Source organism: Tachypleus tridentatus, chromosome 12, assembly GCF_004210375.1.
Source record: "Tachypleus tridentatus isolate NWPU-2018 chromosome 12, ASM421037v1, whole genome shotgun sequence".
In the NCBI taxonomy this organism is placed as follows: Eukaryota; Metazoa; Arthropoda; class Merostomata; order Xiphosura; family Limulidae; genus Tachypleus; species Tachypleus tridentatus.
Window position 1 is genome coordinate 69,789,295 of NC_134836.1, and position 21,898 is coordinate 69,811,192.

At 34.9% G+C, this 21,898-nt stretch overlaps 1 protein-coding gene across 1 annotated transcript in view; it reads right to left on the reverse strand.

Annotated features, from left to right (window-relative positions):
- The window catches only part of LOC143235251 (thyrotropin-releasing hormone receptor-like), a 50,279-nt gene extending 43,973 nt beyond the window's left edge, over nt 1-6,306 (reverse strand). Inside the window, exon 1 of the mRNA XM_076473211.1 lies at nt 6,216-6,306. The gene's annotated coding sequence lies outside the window, so the exon portion shown is untranslated. The remainder of the gene's footprint in view (nt 1-6,215) is intronic.
- Nucleotides 6,307-21,898: the final 15,592 nt, after the last annotated feature.

A 21,898-nucleotide genomic window follows, 5' to 3' on the forward strand; every position in this document is an offset into this window, starting at 1 on the left:
TCCCTAATTTAGCAGTGTAAGACAAGAGGAAAGGCAGCTAGTCATCACCATCCACCGCCAACTCTTGGATTACTCTTTTACCAACGAATAGTGGGATGGACCGTAACATTATAACGCCCACACGGCTGGAAAGGCGAGCATGTTTGGTGTGACAGGGATTCTAACCCGTAACCCTCAGATTACGAGTCGAATGCCTTAACCACCTCGCCATGCCGGGCCAAGAACCTCGGAGTTTGATATTTAAAGACATGTTCTTACAGAAATATCATTCTTAAGTACTTTGGCTGGGCATATCCTAGCGGTTATTACACCCTATTGTTAAAATATCGTATTCCACGGTTTTAGACCGTTAATGCGTGGTTGACGTGACGGTCAGTTTTCTCTTTTTCATCAGGTATTTTAAAAACAAAACTTATAAGTAAACTTCAGTGGTTTTAAAGGTATATGTCTACCTACTTGTAAAGCACTTTCTGATATATAAACTGTATTTTAAATTTACGGTGAGGCTGCCGATTGGAAAGTGTGTAATTATACACTAATTCTTCCCGCCCCGTCCCTTTTTCATTTTGTTCTTTCTGTTTAGGCTTAAGATTGATAATGTTTTATTTCTTACTCTTTAATGTAGTTAGCAAATGATCAAAGAATAACAACTTAAAAGCACATGTCTAGAAGCTAAAATTTGACAGATAAACAAATGTAATATCTTCGAAAACCGCTGCCATTGGCATGTAACTACATTCACGCCCTCTTATGGATTTTTAGGTATTTTTCAACGAATAATAAATATGATTCTTTAATGGAAAAAATGTACAAAAATACAATAATTTCTTTAGCACGTGGCCAAGAAATTCATGACAGATAGTACAATTATTTGAGCCATAAGAAAAATAATAGTATATAGTTTCGAAAACTGTGAGAGCGAAACGGCATTTTAATGAAAAAAAACACGAGAATTTCGAAACGGAGCCTAAAATGGATCATTATCAGTTCAGAGTATCAAATATTTTAGTTACGTCAAGGCAGAATCAAAATAGCCGGTGTTTAAAGAGATGTAAATTTTCATGTAATAGTGGGCACATCATAGATAGCCCATTGTATAACTTTATGTTTAATAACAAACAAAAACTTAATTCATCGATTTGTTTGTTTGTTTATGAATTTCGTGCAAAGCTACGCGAGAGGTATCTGCGCTAGCCGTCCCTAATTTACCAATGTAAGACTGAAGAGAAGGCAGCTAGACATCACCATCAACCGTCAACTCTTGGGATACTCTTTTACCCACGAACAATGGAATTGACCGTAACATTATAACGTCCCTACGACTGAAAGGGCGAGGATGTTTGATTTGAGTGGCATTCGATCCCCCAACCCTCAGATTACGAGCGTAGCGCCCTAACCACCTGGCCATGCTGGCTTATTCAATGATTCAAACAAATCAAATTTGCAAACAGAGATGGTTGACGAAAAGCGACTCCTCCTAATAAATGAAGGGGTGGATAATGAAAACAACAACAACAAAACAAACGGAGATAAGAGATTCAAATATATTAATAGCATATCCATGATTTTTGTTTTTTTTAGGTATACCCGATATTTATGGAGATTATAATTGAGTAATTGAAGTAATTCGTCAAAAACATTGAGACTAATCCTAGTTCGTTAAATGTCGAGAGATAAAGTAACTCATTGAGAACATCACCAGATGTCAAAGATATCGTAAAATATCTCTCTTTCACGAATATATGATAGTCATAAATGATATTAAATAATATAACGGTTTCGGGACATGTAATTATTCGGAAATGTATAATATTTAATACTGAATTATTAACATAATGTCAGGGTAGATTAACAACTTAGCATAATGTTAGAAATATTTTCATTCGTTCTTTTGTAAATAGACAACAGAACTAACTGTTTTGTTGCGTTTAATATTCCCTCATAAACAAGGAGTACCTGGAGGCAACTGACGTATTTTGTTGTGTTTATTATTTCCTAATAAACAATGGGTACTTGAAGACAACAGAAGAATTTTGTTGTGTTTAGTATTCGCTTATAAACAAGAGGCACCTGGAGACAAAAGAAGTATTTGGTTGTGTTTAGTATTCCCTGAGAAACAACAAGTACCTGGAGAAAACAGATGTATTTTGTTGTGTTTATTATTCCCAGATAAATAAGGAGCACCTGGAGACAACCAAAGTATTTTGTTGTGTTTATTATTCCCAGATTAACTAACAGTCCCTTGTGACAAAAGAACCATTTTGTTGTGTTTACTATTCCCTGATAAACAAGAAGTACTTGGAGACAACTGAGGTACTTTGTTGTATTTATTATTCCCTGATAAACAAGGAGTGCTTGGAGAAAACAATAGTAGTTTGTAGTGATTATTATAAATAACAAGTTCCTCGCAACAACTGAAGTAATTCGTTTGTTTACTATTCCTGATAAACAAGGAGTGCATATAGACAACTGAAGTATTTTTTTTGTGTTTATTATTCTTTCATAGACAAGGAGCACCTGAAGACAACAGAAGTATTTTTTGAGTATAGTATTTGCTAAAAACAAGAAGTACCTGGAAATAACAGATATATTTTGTTGTGTTTGTTCTTCCTTGATAAAGAAGGAATACCTAGGGACAACTTAATTATTTTGTTTTGTTTATTATTTCCTGATAAACAAGAAGCACCTGGAGACAACAGAAGTATTTTCTTGTGTTTCTTATTCCCTGATAATTAAGAAGTACCTGGAGAAGCTAAAGTATTTTGTTGTGTTTATTATACCTTATAAAAAAGAAGTACCTGGAGACAACTGAAGTATTATATTGTTAATTATTACCTAATAAAGAAGTACCATGAGACAACAGACGTATCCTGTTATGCTTATTATTCTTTGATTAACAAGAATTACCTGGAGGCAACTAAAGTATTTTGTTTGTTTGGTATTTTTGATAAACAACAAGCACCTAGAGACAACAGAGGTATTTTGTTGTGTTAAGTATTCCCTGATATAAAAGAAGCACCTGAAAAAACAGAAGTATCTTGTTGTGTTTAGTACTCCTGATACTCAAAAAGCACCTGGAGACAACAGACGTAATTTGTTGTCTTTATTATTCCCTAATAAAAAAAAAGTACCAGGAGATAACTGAATAATTTTTGTTTAGTGTTCCTGATAAACAAAGAGTGCCTAGATACAACTGAAGTATTTTGTTGTGTTTATCATTTTCACGTGAACAATAAGCACGTAGAAACAACAGAAGTATTTTGTTGTGTCTGGTATTCCCTGATAAATAAGAAATACCTAGAGACAACAGGTGTATATTGTTGTGTTTATTATTCCCTGTAAATAGGGAAGTTACTGGAGAGACAACTGAAGTATTTTGCTGTGTTTCGTATTTGCTCATAAACAAGAAGTACCTAAAGACAACAAAAGTATTTTATTGAGGTTAGTATTCCTTGATAAACAAAAAGTATCTGGAGACAACAGACGTATGTTGTTGTATTAATTATTCCCTGATTAACAAAAAGTACCAGAGATACTTAAGTATTTTGTTGTTTTTATTATTCCCTGATAAACAAGGAATACCTGCAGTTAACAAAAGTATTTTGTTGTCTTTATTTTTCCACGATATTGAAGGAGTACCAGGAGATAACTGAAGCATTTTGTTTTATTAGTATTACTGATAAACAACGAGTACCTAAAGACAATTAAAGTATTTTGTTGTGTTTATTATTCTCTCATAAACAAGAAGTACCTAGAGACAACTGAAGTATTTTGTTGTGTTTATTATTCCCTGCTGAAGAACAAGTACCTGGGGAGAACAGAAGTATTTTCTTATGTTTATTATCCCCTGATAATCAAGGCGTACCTAGTGACAACTGAAGTATTTTGCTGTGTTTATTATCCCCTGATAATCAAGGCGTACCTAGAGACAACTGAAGTATTTTGCTGTGTTTATTATCCCCTGATAATCAAGGCGTACCTAGTGACAACTGAAGTATTTTGCTGTGTTTATTATTCTCTCATAAACAAGGAGTTCCTATAGATAACTGAAGTGTTTTGTTGTGTTTATTATTTCCTGATAAACAAGAAGTACCGAGAATAGAAGTATCTGGTTGTGTTTATTATTCCCTGAGAAACAACAAGTACCAGGAGATAACTGAAGCATTTTGTTTTATTAGTATTACTGATAAACAACGAGCACCTAGAGACAATTAAAGTATTTTGTTGTGTTTATTATTCTCTGATAAACAAGAAGTACCTGGATATAACATAAGTATTTTTTGTTGTGTTTGTTATTCTCTGTTAAAGAACAAGTACCTAGAGACAACTGAAGTATTTTGTTGTGTTTAGTATTCCTGATAAACAGTGAACTATGTTATATATTACATTAATGTGCTTTAAGCTACTCAATCAGTTTTATTATTTACGATAATGGCGTTTATTTTTAATAAATAAGTAAAGTAATGAATATACTCACAAAACTATAAATTAGGATCTATACGTAATGTGTGATATTTTGTAAGACACTTCTTCTACATAAGAATTGTAGAACCCATACTGGCTTTCAGTTATTTTACCAGAGTTTGAGGAAACTTGCGTATCACGTTCTGAACCTATTATTTCATCTGAGAACAATTTATAGAACTTCTGTGTTAGGAAACACGAAAATATATACGTATTTATACGATCTAACTAGAGTAGGTTCTGAATATAACATGATGAATAAAACTATATATACACATAAGAGAAATAAAGCACTGTATCTTATTAAAATATTTCAGATGCTCTTCACAAAAATAAGGCAGTGATAAGCGATATTAAATGTTCTACTGGTTTCGTTAGATATTATTTAGGAATATATGAAAAGGATGAAAAATATTAAATCTTCTACCGGTTTTGTGAGATATCACTCTTTAGGTATATATGATAAGGATGAACGATATTGAATGTTCTACCGGTTTCGTGAGATATCACTCTTTAGGTATATATGAAAAGGATGAAAAATATTAAATCTTCTACCGGTTTTGTGAGATATCACTCTTTAGGTATATAGGATAAGGATGGACGATATTGAATGTTCTACCGGTTTCGTGAGATATCACTCTTTAGGTATATATGAAAAGGATGAAAAATATTAAATCTTCTACCGATTTCGTGAGATATCACTCTTTAGGTATATATGATAAGGATGAACGATATTGAATGTTCTTCCGGTTTTGTGAGATATTATTTAGGAATATATGAAAAGGATAAAAATATTAATATGTGTAGCTTCATGTTTAATTCCAAAAAATCAAAATTAATTTGTTCCTAAAAAAATATGTATATAGATATATATTAGCATATGTCTAGGTTATATATAGTTACTTACAAGAAATAACTTACAGTTTTAAGGACAAAGGTTACTGGAATGTTAAACACGTTATTAATATTAAGCTAATTGGTTATTTATTTTTATTTTACAAGCGTTAAAATAGTTTAATTTCTAGCATAAATTGCTTTCTTATACACAGTCGGTAAGGTCTTTTTAATTATTTACAAAAGGCTACGTTTGTACTTCTTAAAGAAGCATTTCATTTAATTATATCTGTTTACCAAATTAAAATTAAATTATTCAATAATTAAAAGAGAAACCTGAGAATATTCTCGTCCCTACTGGTTTTGTTATTAACCTTCAGGCCCAGCATGGCCAGGTGGTTAAGGCGTTCGACTCGTAATCTGAGGGTCGCGGTTTCGAATCCCCGTCACACCAAACACGCTCGCCCTTTCAGCCGTGAGGACGTTATAATGTGCCGGTCAATCCCACAATTTGTTAGTAAAAGAGTAGCCCAAAAGTTGACGGTGGGTGGTGATGACTAGCTGCCTTCCCCTTTAGCCTTACACTGCTAAATTAGGGACGGCTAGCGCAGATAGCCCTCTAGTAGCTTTGCGTGAAATCCAGAAACAAACAGATTAGCTACGTACGAAACTCATTAACAATTAACTAAACACATTAATACCGAAATGTTTTCTGTTATGACTATACCTATAAAGAGCTTTAGAAAATGTGATAGAAACAGAAGGTAAAATGAGTAAATATGATTAGCACTGTTTTTTTGTTTTTTTTTCGTTTTCATGTTTACGAAACTTGATCATTATAATTTAACTGTCAACGGGTTTCCTTTTTGATAACATATTCAAAAACAAGATACAACTGTACAATAAGTTTTGCTAACCTTATTGGCAGGGATGGCTCTTGAGATGGAAGTTGTAACTCGTCAGTGGTATCGATGAAACAAGCTTTCTCCACCTTCCCTTCTCGTCAACAGGCGAGATAATAGTCCGATATCAACTACGAGAGCAACACTGGATTTTTGCTTCGGAAGACAGCGCCCTCTTCAGAGCAATAAATGCTACCCGAGTTTATATTACATTGTTACACTACCTGTGGCTGTTATCGACAACATTAAGAATTGGCTAGACAAAAACATGTTTTTACGTTTTACATACATGTCCAAGAGCTTTATAAAACGTGACTTAAAACGTTAAAATCTAGGTTCGATTTCCTATGGTAGACACAGTAAATAACCCAGTGTGGATTTATCTATAAACAAACATTATTTGGATTAGTGTGTGTGCCTCGTCTAATTACTAATAACGATTATTATTTGAAGCATTATCTTAGCTACAGCTATTATAAAATAATTCATTATTCATGTGTGTATTTACATGACAATTTTAACATTTTACTTTATTAACAGAGAGACACCTAGATACATAATTTTGTAACTCGAATGTTCAAGTACGTGATTATAGAAAGCTCAATAGATGAAAATAATAAAAGTACATGAAACTTCTTTCTTAGTCGGGAGTTTGACTTTTCTTTCATGAATCTCCCCTGGTGGTTAAACTATAAGATGTCATAAGGCGTATGAATACAATATAACACTGTAGGGTGTCAGAAATTGTTGAAGATGTGTACGTTTGTTATGAGGAAATATTTATAAAGTGTTCTATATCTCGAATAACAGTTTATAAATCACTAAAATACCCTAAAACATGCTATTGGTGTGTGCATATCACAAGTTATACCACAGGGCGGTAATATTTCATACATTATAATTTGTAAGAAATACATCTTTATTAAAACGAGTGAACAAATCAGAATTTTATTGATAAACCGATAACGTCGTAACTGGCTTCTTTTCAGTGCCTATTTTAGTCTCAATTTAGAATAATAAAAACTATATGAACAGTATTTATAAATCATGACAGTGATCCATGAACAGAAAGAAATTCGATTCTTAAAAATTCCATTATCGTATGAAATATATGTTCATATAAAAAAATATACTCGTGACAACATAAGTGTTACGTATTCGTAAATTATATATATGTAACTTCTACATATCTTTCAGTTAGCAAGAGATAGACAATGAACGTACACTGTAATTTAAGCGAAATGTCTTTTAAACTTTAATGGACCAATTCAGTGATCCTTCAACGGTAAATCTGTGGACTTGTAACGTTAAAAGTTACAATTAAATAATGTATATCTAAATGTATGTAGTAATGTATATCTAATGTATGTACTAATGTATATCTAATGTCTGTAGTAATGAAAATCTGACGTATGTAATAATGTATATCTAATGTATGTAATAACGTATATCTAATGTATGTAATCTAATGTAATATCTGACGTATGTATGTAATGTATGTAATAACGTATATCTAATGTATGTAGTAACGTATATCTCTTATCAATATTGTAAATATTTATTCCTTCCTTGATACACATTATAACAGTAATTTCTACCTGTTTTTGTGGGAAGAGCACCATTAGGCCTACCATAAAGACTTATTTACATGAGCCACAAAATAAAAATCAACAACAAGAAAACGTTTGGAACAGTGAAAGTGTGTATGTGTTATTCTTATAGCAAAGCCAAATCGGGCTATCTGCTGTGTTCACCAAGAGGAATTGAACCTCTGAATTTAGGGTTGTAAATCCGTCTATCTCTTTAAGGATGTGCTTAATATTTCGGAATATGTTCTTTGATTTACCTTTTTTTTTTTACTTCGTAAACTCTTATGAGGAAACACTATAACACTTTTTTCTGTCTCGTGTTTATTTCTGCTAAACCTTACTTTTGCCTGGCTTGGCACGGCCAGGTAGATGAGGCACTCGACTCGTAATCTGAGGGTCGCGAGTCCGAATCTATATCACACCAAATATCCTCGCCTTTTCAGCCGTGGGTGGGGTATAATGTTACGGTCAAGCCCACTATTCGTTGGTAAAAGAGTAGTTCAAATGTAGTCGGTTGGTGGTGATGACTCTAGTCTTACACTGCAAAATTAGGAACGGCTAGAGCAGATAGCCATAAACAAACAAATAAATAAAATATTCCTGCTTCTGTTAGCGTTTTACTGCAGTAGAAAAGCTTCTGTAAATCTGATATTTTTACAGCTGAATCTATTGCATTAAAAACGTATTTGAGATTTGTATTTGGTTTACCCTGCAAACAAAAACAGAATTTGTTAAACTTGTAGAAGTGGGATATCAGAACACGCCACAAAGAGATTTTTTTATCAAAATAATTCAAAAACCGAAATTAGCATCAACTAAAGGTAATGATCACTCCGCCACAAGTTATTTGTGAAACGTTTCAACCCATTTGTTAACTTTCAGACGTACAGCTGAGCCACTGGTGATGTGACATGTCCTCTGAGAGGTTTAACCATATTCCAACAAGTTTATGGCAAGTGGCTTTCCCAGTTTTATCAGACAGAGCTCTCAGAGCTCAGAGAGAAGTGTAATTAGACAAGTAATCAATTAAGTTCAATTTCTTATTACCTTTCCTGATAGATCTTCAAAGTAATTAGGAGGCCTTGCACACCACGTTGTTAGAGGGCGCCACACGGGTGTCGAACTCTATGAGAGAAAAAGAGATTATGTCACAGTTCCACAAACTGTCGCTAGAGGACGCCATGACGTTATAGTTCCACGAAGTGGGTGGGACAAACACATTTTATTATGACCGAAAATGACTATAATTAAAACAGTCGATATAAAACACTAACTCATTATTTGAACAAATTTCCTTACCGCTTAAATAATTATACAATGATTGAAACTTCCTCTTTGACAATTTCATTATAAAAGTAACATCATTACTATAATTCTAGACATAATATTTCTTTTCTAAACAATTTATTAATATTTTCTAAGTTAATATTTTGCAATCTGCTCTACATAAAGAGACGCATCGATTAAAAATATATCAACACGAAAACGTTTTACGATAAACTGAAGAACAAACATATCATTACTATCTTTGTGGAATCCCAGTTTAGATAGCAGTTTTGATTTTCACACAATTCAACAATGATTATAATTAATATATACAATACTGCCCACATATAGATGAATATGGTTCATGGAGTACTTTATGGTTGTTCAACAGTTCTTCTTTATTAATTTTATTATGTTTACCAACAGTTTAACGATAGCTACAATACAGTTGTGAGGAACTGATAACAACAGTTTAACGATAGCTGCAATACAGGTGTGAGGAACTGATAACAACAGTTTAACGATAGCTGCAATACAGTTGTAAGGAACTGATAGCAGCAGTTTAACGATAGCTACAATACAGTTGTCAGGAACTGATAGCTGCAGTTTAACGATAGCTACAATACAGTTGTCAGGAACTGATACCAAAGGTTTAACATTAACTAAAATACAATTGTAAGGAATTGATAGCAACAGTTTAACGATAGCTACAATACAGTTGTAAGGAACTAATACCAAACGTTTAACAACAGGTACAATACAGTTGTCAGGAACTAATACTAAAGGATAGACAACAGCTATAATACAGTTGTCAGGAACTAATACCAAAGGTTTATGACTCGAATCCAGGTTGACAATGTGTAATTGTTTTTCTGCATAGTCATGTTGTCTGTCACTAGCAAACACACCTCCAAACGCTTTTATTGCGTGCACAAATTTTTAAAGAATATTCAATAAGTCTCTAATAGTGTCCATAGCTTCTTAGATACAGTTACAATGTTTCTCGACTGACCAGTTTCTAGAACAGAGTGAAAGTCTGTATGAGAACATTTATTCTGGTGGGTGAGGCTTAGCCAAACGGAATTTCAGTTTGTAAATTTCCTTGCTTCACCAGATTAAAGTGAGAATCTCCAGCAGAGAGATTCAAAATAAGATTAAAGGCAAAGATTGAATATCTTCTCGCGAACTTGTCATATCCTATAGCAATTCCGTGATCATGAAAATGTTTTACATTCCACTAAGTAATGTTTCGTAGCTTCGTGGATACAGCTCAATGTCAAAATGTTGTTGTAAAGGTCAAGTGAAAATCTCTTTCCATCCACATGGATTGTCATGAAATTGATGCTCTAATGTTTGAAATTGTATGGATTGTGATCCCGAAATATTTTAAAAGGGATCGTTATCAACACATCCTATAACAAGACATGTAGGTACTTGACACACAAAAAAATGTTATCAATAGATGTTTGTGAGTTACCCTGGAGAGTTGAAAACGATCTGCACATTATAGAGTTCAAATATTAGCTTGTGACAGATCAACTGACGGGCTGAGCTGGAATTTTCTAGATACGTATTCTAGAACAATTTTGAATACCAATTTATCATTTAACACAATACAAAACGCGCTCCTAACGACGCGCCATCTCGCGATAATTTACGGAATTATGACGTCATCTCCCTTCTGCTTCTTGAGTTAGGGCCTGGCATGGCCTAGCGCGTTAAGGCGTGCGCTTCGTAATATAAGGGTCGCGGGTTCGCGCCCGAGTCGCGCCAAACATGCTCGCCCTCCCAGCCGTGGGGGCGTTATAATGTGACGGTCAATCCCAAACAACAACAACAACAGCTTCTTGAGTGTGACACATGTATGGCGTCCTCTAACAGCGGAATGTGGAATAGCCTCCCCCTAACTACTTTCTAATCACGTCTGTAAGAAACAAATGCACATTGAAAATAATAAAGAATGACAAATTCTAACAGGTGCCGCGAGGGAAGTGAATCAGTTACCTCTTTATCATTTTGAGGTTTAAGCTCTCGTAAAGAAGTGGTTACTTTATGGATCAGCTTGTAAAATATCAACGCCTTTAGGCATATTGTAATGTTTCTCGATTCCATTGATTACAGTACAAACTTATAGCTTTACTATTTTGTACATCAATGTAAAGCGATACTTTAAGTTTGAAATATTACTGGCAAAACCAACTGGTGAACCAACTGCAAGTTCTGAGTTAATAGAGTTGAGAAAGTTAGTTTTTGTTTGTTACTCGTAAAACTACTAATGCACTATCTGTGACGTGTCCATATTTTAGAGTTAAAATAAACAATGAACATCACTGTTTTTTTACCGAAGTTCAACAAGAAATCACTTCACTCCTGTATCGGACGTGATCTAGTAGTTGGTGTATTGGGTTGTGGATCTTAGGTCTAAGATTCGAAACGTAACGTCCCCTAAATACTTCACACTTGTAACTGTGAACGCATTTTAAAATTCAGTAAATCGTTAATCCCATTATTTGGTTGAAAGACGTAAAGCGTTTATGGCACCGCGGATTGTTGACTGGTTCTGGTTAACAGTTAAGAATTAAGGATAACCATTTAACCGAACTGTGCATGAAAATCCAATTAAATTCTTTAACTAAGAAACGGACACCAGAAATATTTTTTATGTTGTTGTTGTTTTCATTCTGGGATATTTATCTATCTTGTTTTATTTGGAAGTTCTTGCAGAATAATACATGTTTATGTGTGACACATATGATAAAAGCATTAGAATAAAACACTGGGCATTACTTTGAAAAAAGAATATATTTAAAATTTAAACTCACAAGCAGTTGAAATGTAATGAGAAACAGCATTATGCGGAACAAAATGTTCTTCCATAAGAAGGTTTGTTTGTTTTGAATTTCGCAGAAAGTTACTCGAGGGCTATCTGTGTTTGTTTGTTTTGTTTGTTTTTTGAATTTCGCACAAAGCTACACGAGGGCTATCTGTGCTAGCCGTCCATAATTTAGCAGTGTAAGACTAGAGGGAAGGCAGCTAGTCATCATCATCCACCGCCAACTCTTGGGCTACTATTTTACCAACGAATAATGGGATTGACCGCTCTTTGTAACGCCCCCACGGCTGGGAGGGCGAGCATGTTTGGTGCGACGGGGATTCGAACCCGCGACCCTCGGCTTACGAGTCGAACGCCTTAACACGCTTGGACATGCCGGGTCTCCTTAAGAAGGTGTAATTACATAATTTAGTTTATTTATTAATTATTAACTGTGTTTTGCAGTATTTTATGATAACGAGGCTTAGGTTTCATTCCATCATCTGTAACAAAAAAAGCATATTACTACAGACTTGTACTACTAGAAACTGGGTTTCAATAGCCGTGGTGGCCATAGCACAGATAGTTCTTTGTGTATAGTAACAAAACAAACAAGCTATAGCCAATCTCTTGTTAATCAAATCAACAGGTGAAACGTATTATTACCAGTTCAAGCGAACGTAGTTCTTTCCTAATTTAAGATTCCATCTAATCTTAAAATCTTGATTAAGTCGTACAGAACTTAACGTTTTTTGTCTCAGCTTTAAACAAGAGAAACCTACTAGAACATATTCTAATATAAGACGTTTCGTGTATTTAAGTTTCGACCTCTTGCTTTGAAAATAACAAAAAAAAACAAAAACAAACGGTATAAACTTCCCCGAACTTTTGAATGTTGACAAAATCGTTTTCTCAATGCAAGTTCAATTTTGTTTAGGGCCATTCCATTTCGGACTTGATTTGCGCTGTAAAATTTCTTTCAACATAAACGTGCTTTCTTGGGAAATTACTGTGTGCATTTAGTCAAAAACAAAAATAGATGTTCTATTTCTTATGGCTTTCGATGGTTAATCTTGAGTTTAATTACTGAACGAATTACCACAGATAAGGTGATTATAATGAAATCAGCAAAGCATTTCTCTCTTATTAGCCTTATTCAGAGGTTTTATTCTTTTATTTTGTGTCTTAGTTGAGATTCTGTGAAGTTCCAAAGCGATGAAAAAACGTAACATTAAAAATAAAACACGGACTAGACAGTTTAATAGTTGGTCAACACAAGCTTAATATACTCACTCCAGAAATAACTGTATTTTATAAATTAATAAGGGCCTGATATGGCCAGGTGGGTTAAGGTGTTCGACTCTTAATCTGAGGGTTGCGGGTTCGAATCTCCGTCGCACCAAACATGCTCGCCCTTTCAGCCGTGGGGGCGTTTTAATGTGACGGTCAATCCCTCTATTCGTTGATAAAAAGAGTAGCCCAACAGTTGGCGGTGGGTGGTGATGACTAGCTGCCTTCCCTCTAGTCTTACACTGCTAAATTAGGGATGGCTAGCGCAGATAGCCCTTGTGTAGCTTTGCGCGAAATTCAAAAACGTAAACAAACAAATTAACAAGTTTGTTATAATTCTGTAATATATACGAAAAATACCAAGTATTGCTTCCAACAATCTCTATTAATAATTTTTAAGTACAATGATTTATATCGGACGAAGCTCCGACTTATTACATTACCTATGTTAATGTATTACGATTTCAAATAGCTGTAAATTTTAATTTGAGTTTAGAAGTTAATTAAATGTGGATATATATGAAAGTTATGATATACACAATTTTCTTTCTTCAATAAAAATAGATTTTAATATACAAACAACAATACAATTTATAATAACGGTTATTACAAATATTGGTTAATATACAAGAGTTTTAAAAGCTTACAAACAATACCAACTCTTCTATCTGGTCTGGAACTGAATATTTTATCGACGGTTCACTTCACGTGATGGGTAGTTAGCTAGATTTATAACACGTGAACTTTTTTACGACGAAAATATTTAATGTCCTTGCAGAAATATTAAAGTCTGAAGTTAAATCACTGAAGTTAAACAGTTTGTAATGTTCGTATTTATAAACGTTTCTGGTCAAATATCTTCAACTTTCCGATTAATAAGCGTTAATCACAACTATAACTACCGAGGTTTGTTGTGTACTAACTGTAGCAAACCAACAGTAATTTGAAAACTGTCAATTGGAACATCGATTTATAAACTTTAGGCGAGGTTTTCGAAAGTTTAGTTGGCAACAATACTTTACTTACACACACAATACATTATCGATTCTTACAATCGAGAATCTAAACATTAAGAGAACAGGTGGAACTTTCGCAATAAAAATTTAACAATATAAGTTATATTCATTTATAAGTATATATTAAAACTAAAACAAACAAAGATATTAAAATAAATAAATAATAATAAATCCGTTACATAACATTATTTTCTAATTTTATTATGATTAGCTTCCATACTTCTGCTACCCCCTTCCAGTGGCATAGCGGTATGTCTGTGGACTTACAATGCTAAAAACGGGGTTTTGATACGCGTGGTGGGCAGAGTATAGATAGCCCATTGTGTAGCTTTGTTCTTAATTACAAATATTGTTTGTTTGTTTTTTGGAATTTCACGCAAAGCTACATGAGGGCTATCTGCGCTAGCCGTCCCTAAATTAGCAGTGTAAGACTAGAAGTAAAGCAGCTAGTTATTGCCACCCACCTCCAACCATTGGGCTTCTTTTTTACCAACAAATAATGGGATTAGCTTTCACATTATAACGCCTCTATTGAAGAATAACTTCTAAAGATTTCTTCCCCCTTTTTTTTTCTAAATTTTCTTCCTTTATAAAAACTGTGACATTTGTGCTGTCTGGTTGGCAGCTTTATTATTCTAGTCGGGCCTGCTCGACTCGTCATCCGAGGGTCGCGGGTTCGATTCCCCGTCACACCAAACATGCTCGCCCTTTCGGTCGTGGGGACATTATAATGTGATGGTCAATCCGACTATTCGTTGGTAAAAGAGTAGCCCAAGAATTACCTTTTCTCTAGTCTTATACTGTTAAGTTAGGTACGGATAGCGTAGATAGATTTCGTGTATCATTGCACAAACTTTAAAGAACAAACAAACATTATAATAGTCAGCTGATTCACAATGACGAGACACTTATTTGAAGTCAGCTAATATTCGACGGTGGCGCCACATTTTGAATGACTGTTTTTTCATCGATGTAAAATTGTCTCTTACTCGATTAGCTATACTTGTCCTTATTTCAGAGTAGTAAAACGTTTCACACGATAACAGTACCTCATGGTAAACTTGGGAAGCACATGCTTTGAGTTTACCGTCTTTTATCTAAGATTTTTCAGTAGTTTGTAAAATTCTCTGACTTTAATCCGTCGTAACATTCTTTTTTTTTTTTTACTGAGATTTTTACGTATGGTATGCACATTAATCGATGGAGCACTGCTGTTTTCTGGTCATGTAAAGGGTTGTCTGCGCCATGTCCACCACGTGTATCGAAACCCGGTTTATAGCGTTATAAGTTCACAGACTTACTGCTGAGCCACTGGGAATGTGGAGCGTTTGATAATGGAGTTTGCCATACATTTTCTGTTAGGAGTTAGTTGTAGAGGATAGCGAAATATACGCGGTGATTTCCCTGTTTTTCTTGTCGTCCTTATATTGAAAAAACAACATGACTTTGATTTTTCTTAGGAATGTATAATTTATGGTCTCGTGGGGCTGAAGAGGCATAACGAACTTTTCAGTTAATTTTTTTGTACAACGTCATCAGTACATCTTTTTCATTAAGTGACTTTTATATTTATTGATTTAAGATCGGTGTTTACAATAACGCACGTGGCTCTTGTGAAAATGTATTGTCTTCAGTACGCTACAAAAATGAAAGAAGGTTTTTTCTCCATCAACTTGAGATAGTTAAAAAAAACATAGTGAAGTGTTTTAAAGGGCTCAACTTTTAATAAATGTAAATTATGGGTGTATTCCTTGAATAGCTGCATATAAAGTTTATGTAAAAAATTTGGTTTGTTTTGAATTTCGCTCAAAGTCACACGATTGCTGTTCACGCTAGCCGTCCCTAATGTAGCAGTGTTCGACTAGAGAGAAAGCAACTAGTCATCACCACCCACCGCCAACTCTTGGGCTACTCTTTTACCGACGAATAGTGGGATAGACTGTCACATTATAACGCTCCCACAGCTGAAAGGGCGGAGCATGTTTTGGTGAATGGGGATTCGAACCCGCGACCTTCCGATTACGAGTCGAGCGCCTTAACCACCTGGCCATGGCAAACCTTTCTGACCTATAGTGACATAGATAAAGTTATAAGAATTAACACCAACCAACAAAATGTAATTTACTAATATGTCTGTCGTATACCTGGAGATCTCGTAGCGTATATAGTTTTATGGCACATTATTATACGTTTTGTTTGTTTCACTAAGGAGTTCTTACTCATAATGCCTCCTGGTGACTTAGTAGAAAGTTAGAGCAGAGAAGCTCCAAAATCGTGTTTCGATACCACATTACAGATGAATCGGTTAGGGAGCTTGACTCAATGTGAGAATTGTGAGTTCCAATCCCCATCCAACTAAGCATGCTCGTTATTTCGGACGTGAAGTCGTTATGATGTAACGGTCAATCAACGAATATTGATTCGTTGGTAAAAGAGTAGCCCAAGAATTGGTGGTGGGTGGTGATGACTAGCTTTCTTCCCTCTAGTCCTACACTACTAAATTAGGGACAGCTGGCGAAGATAGCCCTTGTGCATCATTACTCGAAATTCAAAATATCATCAAAATCGCATCACAGATAGCCCATTCTATAGCTTTGCGCTTAACAGGAAACAAAATTATTCACAACAGTTATGGTTGCCAGTATAACACAAGAAATGGATTTTACATAACTCTTTCAGCAGCTAGCACTAAGTGGTGTCATATGGACAACAGTTATTCCCTTAATCTAGGGCACTACCAAGAAATATTCCTGTGTTGCCAAACTTCCTTCCTGAGGATATCTTCGTATTTGAAGATAAGTAAATTAAATACAAATAATGAAGTTAATTGGCGCTTTAGTATCGCACATTGAAGTTATTAATAATCACCCATAAAAACAAAATAAAGAAAAACGACAACATCTCTTGCAGCCAAAAATTTGACCTTTGGGTCCTTCAAGGCTATTCTTGCACACTAGACCTTGACAAAAAAAGAGTAGAAATGTAAAACCACCCTGCAGATGAAACAAAACAGTCCTATCTGGAACCTAGCCTGCACCCTGTAGATGAAACAGAACAGTCCTATTTGGAACCTAGCCTGCACCCTGTAGGTGAAACAGAACCGACCTATCTGGAACCTAGCCTGCACCCTGTAGATGAAACAGAACCGACCTATCTGGAACCTAGCCTGCACCCTGTAGATGAAACAGAACTGTCCTATCTGGAACCTAGCCTGCACCCTGTAGATGAAACAGAACTGTCCTATCTGGAACCTAGCCTGCACCCTGTAGATGAAACAGAACCGACCTATCTGGAACCTAGCCTGCACCCTGTAGATGAAACAGAACCGACTTATCTGGAACCTAGCCTGCACCCTGTAGATGAAACAGAACTGTCCTATCTGGAACCTAGCCTGCACCTTGTAGATGAAACAGAACTGTCCTATCTGAAACCTAGCCTGCGCCCTGTAGATGAAACAGAATTGTCCTATCTGGAACCAAGCCTGTTGTTTTACAAAACCCACACATGTATTCTATCTTTTTTTTTACCTTCAGAATACAGTTCAAAGAAATCAGAAGTCTTATCGGTAATCTTGTAAACTTCGATGAGATTATCTCTTATCCTTATTTTCTAAAGACAAAATAAATTAAGAGATATTAATCTATATGACAACACTCCATAGCAGAAGTAATTCTAGCTGCCTTCCTCCAAATCCTTTCCAATAAATCAATATCCTTTCTTCTGCCATAGAAAAATATTACCTTATTTGATTGGTGAACCGTTTATCTATAAGCTTACCTTAAAATTATGCTAGCTTTACCCTTAACACCAGAGCACTGCATCATTGGTTTAATACGTTTATTTATTCAAGCTATTCAAAGAATTTTCATCTACATTGAGCAGATATAATTAATTGAAACTTCTCATATATCTTCCAACTTACAAACTGATCCAAAATCCTTCCTCAATATCCCAGTATCTTCAATACAGCTAGAAATAGTTTAATATCGTTAAATTTTACTGTTCAATAATTAATTTGTATGTTTGCATTGAATTTTGCGCAAAGCTACACGAGGGCTATCTGCGCTAGCCGTTACTAATTTAGCAGTGTAAGACTAGAAGGAAGGCAACTAGTCATCACCACCCACCGACAACTCTTGAGCTACAACTTTACCAATGAATAGTGGGATTGACTGTCATATTATAACGTCCCCACGGCTGAAAGGGCGAGCATGTTTGGTGTGACGGAGATTCGAACCCGCGACCCTCAGATTACGAGTCGAACGCCTTAACCCACCTGGCCATGTCGGGCGATTCAATAATTAATCCCTCAACGTTAACTCAAATAAGAAACAATAAAGGGTTGAGCACTGATTCTGTGTCACTCCATCAATAAAATAAGTTCGGTTTGATTGGATTCCACTAGTATAATCTTTTGACCCATCTCATCCAAGTACAATAACATTCAGGTACGTATTTTTTTTTCCGATATGATTTTGTTGTCTATTTTTGGTAAAATCTCAACCATCAAAAACTCTTCATTGAAAACTTCGCCACAAGCAACCTCTAATGACTCAATTCATCATTCTGGTTTTAAAAATCCTTTCTGTTAATGATAGCTTTATCAGCTTGCTATTTATATAAGCCATTCTGGATTTCCTATTTTAAGTTTTAATATCCTTGAAAACACTTAATGATCACAAAATCATTAAAGTTGTAAACAGGCTGTCACCACTGCCACCTTGTGGGGCTTGCATGATGCTCGTGTTGAAACCTTTTCATAAAATGATTTTTGTTGGTTGTTTTTTAAACCAGGTTCTGACCGGCTTCTTTAACCGTGCGATCAATCTAAACGTCATTGTTAAACTCATAGTGAGGCTTGCCTCCTCTCGGCTGTTTCCGTTACAAGTGTAGAGGAATTGTAATCACACACACGTGCGCGAAAGAAACACCTGTTATATGCCTCACACCCCCATATTCCATCCACCTCGAAGAAACGCACAGAGTGGGAAAATACTTTGAACGTTTTGCTAAAAAACATGTTTATCGTAAAATGTATGTACAAAACGAAACAAATGTAAGAAACATTTTATTTGTTCAGGATCTTTGAAGACGCATTACTTCCTTTTCCTCCTCTGACAAGCCGCTGAACTTATTCATGTTCTTCCTAATATTACAATAATCAACTAAGTTCATACTTGATTGTAGTATGTTTATCTTCAAGTATTACAGACTTGTTACTTGTTGCCCTAGCTATCCTATCAATTTATTTATTCAAGCTTTCCTAACCACTACGTGAGTATAACCTATTGTCAATGAATATATACAGTTTTCAAAACATCCTACCACCTAATCTGTATGATATCTCTGCCACGTAATTCCCCCTTACCCTAAAACATACTCCACAGATACAGTTAACCTATTTCTTGTTATTTGCTTACACTTGAGGATTTCTTAATTTAGTCTTACCTCTTCCTAAGTAACTTATTTTATCATGTTGGTCTCACACATCTACTTGAATCGTTAAACCTCTAAAAGAGTTTTTTTTACACGTTTAAATAACTCTTTCTAACTTACAACTTCCAGCATCACTTGCTCCTACAGATTAAAGATATTTTTTGTTGGTATCAAAGTCTAAGTTCTCAACATGCTCTGTAATATCCTGTACTAAAGTTCTCATCATGAACTGTAATACCCTCTATTTAAGTTCTCATCATGTTCTGTAATATCCTCTATTTAAGTTCTCAACATGCTCTGTAATATCCTCTATTTAAGTTCTCAACATGCTCTGTAATATCCTGTACTTAAATTCTCAACATATTCTGTAATATCCTGTACTTAAGTTCTCAACATGCTCTATAATATCCTCTACTTAAGTTCTCAACATACTCTGTAATATCCTCTACTTAAATTCTCAACATACTCTGTAATATCCCGTACTTAAGTTCTCAACATGCTCTGTAATATCCTCTACTTTAGCACGTGACAAATGAATATTCTATTTTATTTTTTCTATTCTTCTCACCACCAGTATACATAATAAGACAGTCCCCCAATATGTAAACTTCTTGATCAGTTAGTTTTTCATTTCAGTCAGCCAAAGGTTCAACTCCACTAGATGTTGGTACCTGAACTCTAACTGAAACTGTATTTATATCTTTAATCTTCTTAATGGTGTGAACCTTTGTACACTTGACACAACCATTCCCAAAGCAACCTTTACCTTAACCCTATTCATTTCACGTCTTGATTTTTGCACCTAACCTGGCATTTTCCTCGTGTGATGGTGCAGTCTTCCCCAAAGCTATCTTCAGGTACTAAAGCTCTACATTTATAACGTACTCTGTCTCCTGAGATTCCTGAAAGTCACAATCAAACTTACAGTTCTCATACTGGCGGAACAAAAATAACACCGAAAAACTAAGAATCTTATCATTTCATGATGGTTCTTTAATACATAACTAAAATGTGATATACAACTTTAATTTTAATTATGCCCGTGATGGATTTACTGTTTTAATATCGATGTTTATTTAAGTTAAATTTATATTTAGAAATGTACATACCTTATGTTATTAAATCTGTCTTGTGAACTTCCCGCCTATTGATGAAAGTTGTAGAAAATTCTCAAGTGTAAGAATCAACAATACATGTGTAGATGTAAACAGTAGTTTAACGTCAGTATTGTTATGTAAGCTGAAATTTTTAGAAATTCTACTCACGCCTATAAATGTAACTAACGTGAAGTGCCAAGAAACAGTATATATTATTAGTTTGTTATAGTTAGTATACTATAAACCTAGGCAACTATAGCTGCGATTAACGCTTATTAATTTGGAACTTCAGATGTTTGACAAAACACGTTTATAGATTTCGAACATTACACACCGTTTAACTTCATCGGATTCGTTCTGGACATTAATATTTTTACGTAGACATTATATAACTTCGGCGGTGAAAAACTCGACTTGTGATCGACGAAGAACGCAGAGCTAGCTAGTTTCCTATTAAGTGAATTTCATCTACGTCAACCTCAAGATTAAGTTGCTCATCGTGAACTCTCGATAAGATACCAAGGAAGTTCCAGACTACATGGAAGACTCAATATTGTTTGTGAACGTTTGTACACAGGTTATTATTTGTGTTATTGTTTGTATTAAAAATATATAAAATTGTATGTATCAATCTTGTCATCAAACATCATAAATCTGATAGATAATGACATTTATTTAACATCAAAGTTTAAATTATCATTCTACTCAGTTTCAGGCTATTTAAGGGCCCTGCATGTCCACCAGGTGGTTAAGGCACTCGACTCGTAATTTGAGGGTCACGGGTTCGAATCCTCGTCACACCAAACATGCTCACTCTTTCAGCCGTAGAGGCGTTATAATGTGACGGTCAATCCCACTATTCGTTGGTAAAAGAGTAGCACAAGAGTTGGCGGTGGGTAGTGATGTCTAGCTGCCTTCCCTCTAGTCTTACACTGCTAAATTAGTGACGGCTAGTGCAGATAGCTCTCGTGTAGCTTTGCGCGAAAATTAAAAACAAACAAACAAATCAATTCAGGCTATTTGAAAATTGTAACATATGTCAAACTTAGCTTATCATGTTGGGTATTAGATCAGTTTGTTTTGGTTAGATGTAATAAATACGTTACTTCATCTACCACACCAAGAAAACCCAGTATTGTTTTTCATGGAACAAATCATGCGTTATGCACTCTCAAGATATACAGCGTCTGCT